General features: G+C 32.7%; 1 long non-coding RNA gene across 1 annotated transcript; it reads left to right on the top strand.

Moving 5' to 3' along the window:
- Nucleotides 1-566: 566 nt before the first annotated feature.
- LOC145266483 (uncharacterized) lies at nt 567-5,600 on the top strand. Its single transcript, XR_013864724.1, has 2 exons — nt 567-810; nt 5,140-5,600. It is a non-coding gene; the product is annotated as an uncharacterized LOC145266483 (long non-coding RNA).
- The last annotated feature ends 772 nt before the right edge of the window (nt 5,601-6,372 follow it).

The following is a 6,372-nucleotide window of genomic DNA, read 5'->3' as shown; positions in this document are numbered from 1 at the left end:
AATTTCAGTTTTTAAATTCTATCAATATTTTATAGTAATAATTGGAGATCTAATTATTTTTAAAAAATTTAAACTAAACTAAAATGTTTCACTTTTAATAGCTAATCGAATTTACAATAATTATTTATATATTTCAATATCGTTTCATTAATATCATTTCTAATTATCTTTATTTGTCATTTTATTTATAAGATTACGCGAGAGTGATTCAATAAAAAAGATCTAAACTGCTAAAAATATTTTTAAAAATTTCTGTATTTAAAAAAAATATATTGTTTTCTAATATTGTCAATTTCAATATTTCATTTCATTTATAAAATGACGCCAATTTCACTATCCAATCAAGTGGCATTCTTACTACCGGTGTAACAGGACTTATTACGGTATTTCTTCTCCATATTTTAGTTTCCTTAAACTGCAAGAGGGCCGAATTTTGACGTATTTAAATGTAATTTCATATGTGTTTGTTTAATATAAAGGGAAATAACCCGATCTAATTTCTTTCAAATATTAAAGTTATCTCCCTTTGTCAATGTTTTTTTTTTTTTTGTACATATCCAGGGTGTATGTTCATTTCTAGTCAAAGTTAGTAATTGGTGAGGTTTTAATTTACTAAAGAAAACTCCCGATTTCTATCAAATGTTCGCTCTTACATGAGCGATCTTACTAAGTCCGTCAGCTCCAAAAATGTTATTAAAATAAACAATAACACTTTAGTCACAGTCGCGATTATTTTTGCAAATTATTAAAGACTGAGACTTTTTTTTTCAACCCAGTGGGCCAGTTTATTTTATGTTTAATGTTTGTAAAGTAAGTAAATAAATTTATTTCTTTATCTTAAAACGAATTTAGTTAGAATTACGACTTTCCGTCGATAGTTTTCTTTTCTTTTTTTTTTTTGCAAATTAAATTTTACAAGTGACTTTTTTAAAAATTGAATTTTGTAACACAATAACAACGTAACACTAAAAAATCTTGGGTATTTAGCAGATTAATCAACAAACGACTACAACGTACAACGAACCTATATATAAAGAAATAAATAACACAGTAGTCAATAAAAGTTAATTTTATAGATAACTGGCTCAGTGGCTCATTTGTTTTCGTTTTCAAGTAGTTTTTATTGCTCTTTATTTAATCTTGAAAATTCAGTTTTTCTGAGCGAATAAAAATAAATAAATGGCGGCATCTTCTTTTTTGGAAAGCAAGCCTCGTTTTGAATTCTGGTATTTTTTACGAGAGTACCCAGCATAGTGTAAACACCCCAGCCTCCCCATGTTAAGAACGGCTTTCGGAATAAACACCCCCACCTCCCCATGTTAAGAACAGTTATCGGAATAACCCCCCACCCACCTCGAAAGCCGTTCTTAACATGGGGAGGTTGTGGTGTTTATAGTACACTGAGTACTCTCCTAAAACATACCCAAAAAATTCAAAACGAGGCTTGGTTTCTAAAAAAGAAGATACCGCCATTTTTTTAAATCCATTCGGAAAAACTGAATTTTTTTTTAGATTAAATAAAGAGCAATAAAAACTATTTAACAATATAAACAAATGAGCCAGGTAGGTATAAAATTAACTTTTATGCCATTTATTTGTTGTATATTTATTTATTTTTTCGTATAGTCGTTTGTTGGTTAATCTGCTAAATGGGTACTTGTACAATTTAATCAAGACATTAAAAAAATGAAAATATCGAAAAAAGTTTTAATTGTACGTATCCTTTATGGAATGAAGTTCTCCCCCCAAAAAAAATCCACTTAATTTCATCAAGTAGTTTTTGTTTTACAGCGAAAAAAAATTGTTATGATACCGAGCAAAAGGTTCGATTTTTAGGAAGCTAGTTATTAAAGATAGGGTGGGAGTGCCGGCGCTTTACATGGAGTTATCTCCCCGTGGCGTTTCTAACATCCAAACAAAATTTTTTTAAAAATCCAAGATGGCTGCCTTCAACGTGCTATCATAAAAACGTGTTTTTCCGCTGTAAAAAAAAAAACAAAAAAAACTACTCTATCAAATTAAGTGAATTTTTTTTTTCGGAGATCTTCCTTCACTTCAAAACGGATACGTACAATATAACCTTTTTTTTTTTTTTTTTGATATTTTCATTTTTTAATGTCTTGATTAAACTGTACAAGTACCGCTAAATGTCCAATCTTTTTAAAAAGTAGAATAAATCCCCAAAGACTGAAGAAGCACCGAAGAAGCAGTCTTTCCAATCCCGTGTGCCTCTTTTAGGGTAACTAGTTTTCCTCCACATTTAAAATATTAGTATCTAACTGCTCTCGAGGGGAGACAAGTAAATAACTTTTTTTTTTTTTTTTTTTTGTAATTATAGTTCCGCTTTATGATAATGCGACTCTGGTTCATTTCTCAAAAAAAAGAAAAAAAAGAGGTCAATGTGGACTGCTTGTGAAAAGCAGTCCACATTGCAGGTTGGACAAGCAAGCAGTGCTAGCGAATAATTCCACCCCATCTTTCCAAGCTTATAACTCCTCGAAAAATGCAATTCAAGCCCTAATTTTTTTTTCAATTAAAGGAGCAAGGACCAAGATTTCATTAAAAAAAAAAAAAAAAAAAAAAAAAAAAAAAAAAAAAAAAAAAAGTGTTTTTTTTTAAAAAGGTTTTAAACTTCGGACTTTACAGGTAAAATTCTAAAAGAACACTGTTTTTTTTTTGTTTTAAATTTGAATATATTATGTATTGACCTTTTCTCTTCAATTTGTGAGTAAATAATTATGTACTTATCGGGTTCTAAATTAATTATTATTAGACATTTACAAAATGGGAGGCGTGAATTATTCGACCCCCTGTCTTTCCAAGCTTATAACTCCTCGAAAAATGTAATTCAAGCCCTAATTTTTTTTTCAATTAAAGGAGCAAGGACCAAGGTTCCATTAAGAAAAAACAAATAACGTGGTTTAAAAAAAGGTTTTAAACTTCAAACTTTACAGGTAAAATTCTAAAAGAACACTATGTTTTTTTTTTTAAAATTTGAATATATTATGTATTGACCTTTTCTCTTCAATTTGTGAGTAAATTAATTATTTACTTTCGGGTGACTAAATTAAGTATTTACTTTTTAATAGACACTTAAAAATTGGGATGGGGGGGGGTTCGTGAATTTAAAAAAAAAAAACGTTTGTCTAAAATATTATATTCGATCTATTGGAAAGAACATAAAATTTCACATTGACCCTGAAAATATCGTAAAAATAGAATCAATAGAAAAATTTTGATAGATTTTTAAAATTTAAAAATTGAAAAATATTGAGTTCGGAAAATTCATTACTGTTTAAAAAAAAAAAAAAATATTTCTATTACTTTTAAAACAACTGTAATAGTTTATTTTGGAAGTATAATCCATAAAGAAAATAAATAACCCACTTTTAACAGAGAAATTCCGAGATTTTTATATTGTATTCGCAGTTTCGTGTTAGGGGTGTCAAAAATTCCTACAAAAATTCTGATACTGCTAGCAGTGCTTGTCCAACCTGCAAAGGATGTTTATTCCGAAATCCATTCTCAACATGGGGAAGCCGAAAATAAGAAAATGCCTTTCGGAATTACCACTCCCAACCTCCCAATGTTAAGAACGACTTTCGGAATTACCACCCCAACCTCCCCATGTTAAGAACGACTTTCGGAATACCTGCCCCATGTTAAGAACGGCTTTCGGAATAAACACCCCTAACCTCCCCATGTAAAGAACGGCTTTCAGAATAAACACCCTTTGCAGATTGGATAAGCAGAGCACGTTGACAAAAAAAAATCATGTTTTAAAGTTTTCTCATTTTTTTTAATCGACTACTGCTATTTTTTTTTTTTGAGTTTTTTTTTAATTAAACTGTATTAAAAAGGTTCAAACTAAATCTTAAAGAAACCCAAGTGATTTTTTCTTTAACTTTGATTTTTTTTTTGTCACCACTTATCAAGCTTTGTTCATGGAATCTACGTTTTGATTTAGGCACAGATAAAGAGTGAGGGAAATTTTTCACAGTGGATTCGGCTAGACGCGTGTTTTTCGTGAAGGATGGGGGGACCAGAGATTGAAGTTTAGATGAGCACCTGCCATGGAAATAACGATAAAACAAGGATAGGCTCGCAATGTCTCTTCTGTGGGAGAGAGGTTGCAGGGTAGAGAAAAGGGCATCCCCCACTAAGCCACAAAGTCTATTTTGTACTCTGTCAAGGCAGGATAGGCTGTTTTTAGCAGCTCCTGCCCAGATATGGCAGCAGTATTCCATCCTTGGACGTACTTGGCTTTTATATAGGTAGAGAATTGCATCAATAGTGAGATATCTTATGGAGCGGTAGAAGGATCCCACCATCTTTCCAGCGACCTTGTCAACAGACTTGATGTACGTGTTCCATTTCAGATCAGGAGTAAAGGACAAACCCAGAAGCTTGTCAAAACATGGGGCTTCTCCTAGACGAGAGCCATCCATTTCAATTGATGCCAGATGGGGATCAGAGCGTTGATGATGTAAAGATAGGAGTTTGGTTTTAGATGCATTAAAGGTAACCAGCCACGTCTTCCCCCACTGAACCACGCGCTCGAGATCAGAGGAGAGAGAATCAGAGAGAACTTTGTCATTTACAGCCTTTGATGTGTTGCCGTAGATGGTTGTGTCATCAGCATAGATGTCAACAAATGATTTAAGTATGTGTTTAGGGAGATCATTGGTGTAGATCAGGAAGAGAGTTGGGCCCAGGATTGACCCTTGAGGAACTCCAGCATTAATACTGCAGGCCTCCGATTTTTGTCCATCGACCACTACTCTTACAAGCCTATCGGAGAGAAATGATTTAATGATTGAGAAAACATTTCCAGTTATACCGTAGCTGGAAATCTTGTGAAGTAGACCCTTATGCCATACCTTGTCGAAGGCCTTTGATATGTCAAGAGCAATTGCCCTAGAAAGGAAGCCTTTGTCAACACAAACTATATTCTAAAACTTTGAAATGAAAATTTATAACAAAATTTGGGTTTGTATTGTGAGAAATTCCATATACAACCGCCATCTTTCTTGTTTAGGCTGGCCACACAGTTCTAGTAGCCGGTCTGTGATTGTTTAATTTTGAATGAGTCAAATAAATTGCTTGGAACCCTTTTTTGTATCATACTTTATTTTTCAGTCTAACAGAAACTCGGCATTGGGATAGACTCAACACAGCGGCTCTCTTTGAAGGGAGCCAAGACAATTCCTTCATGAACACCAAACAGTTGGTTAATGAAGGACACATCCCTACAAGCAGAGACAACTTATATTGCTGTATTTATCCTAATTGAGAATGACATTCAAGAACTGTTCTGCATGTTTATTTTCCAAATATTGGATCTTATCTCATTTCATCTTGAGTATCAAGGGGCTCACATTATGCCTAATTATAGGCGCCATCATTCCCGCCGAGTTTACCATGAACATTCATGGATCCTTCCAAAGGAACAACGAACTAACATTCCGACAATAGGAATTCATACTAAAGGCTCCATGCGTATGGAAGCAAATCGGGCCACCATTTTGCAAAAGGACTATACCAGAACCAAAGAACTTTCATTGCTGTTATTTGTAAATAAATTTTGAGTTTGAAAAGTATGGCTTTTGTTTGTGAAATTCATTTGCTTCTGCACGGAGGAAATTGAGATGTGTGAGAAATTTCTTTCTCACAGTATTACTGTACACATAGATAAAAAAACTAGAGAAAATACTGTTAAAAACTCGCTCAATATATGTTATCACAACATAGGCTGACATATATTCAGCGGGTTTTGAACAGTATTTTTATATTTTTTTATTTTTTAACTCCTTTTCCCAAACTTACCATGTCAAAGAGAGAATTGTGTGTCATTTTTAATTTTTCAATACATTGGTAAACACTGTATGTTTTTCAAGCTTAATAAACATGTTACATTAAATAAAAACACTAAAAAAATTATCCAGTTAGGTAGATAAGTAACTTATCTTGCCTTTAATAACATTTATTTGTTATATATTTGTTTTTTGACAACTTTTTCACATCTGTGTGTACTGTAAAGTAATACAAACCCCAAAATTTGAAATATTTCGCAACACATAAATAATTTTACTTTTTTGGTTTAAGAGAGGATTTTTTTTTTTTTTTTTTACACAGTGATCACCACTTATCAAGGCCCGGAAGCCACTCAGGGATAAGGATTATTGCAAGTACATTACGTTAGTGTGGAGATTTGATGAAGTGTTTACTTAAGGGGACGGTTCATTAGGAATTTGTTAACATTGGACTTGAAGACATCCAAGTTGTAGTCCGGAGGGAAGCAGGCAGACGGAACAGAGTTCCACAGACGTGCAGTTCTAAGAAAGAAGCTTTGTTCATGGAATCCACGTTTTG

Source organism: Euprymna scolopes, chromosome 41 (assembly GCF_053919585.1).
Source record: "Euprymna scolopes isolate OS-2025 chromosome 41, ASM5391958v1, whole genome shotgun sequence".
Classification (NCBI taxonomy): Eukaryota; Metazoa; Mollusca; class Cephalopoda; order Sepiida; family Sepiolidae; genus Euprymna; species Euprymna scolopes.
This window is presented reverse-complemented; position numbering and strand designations above follow the sequence as displayed.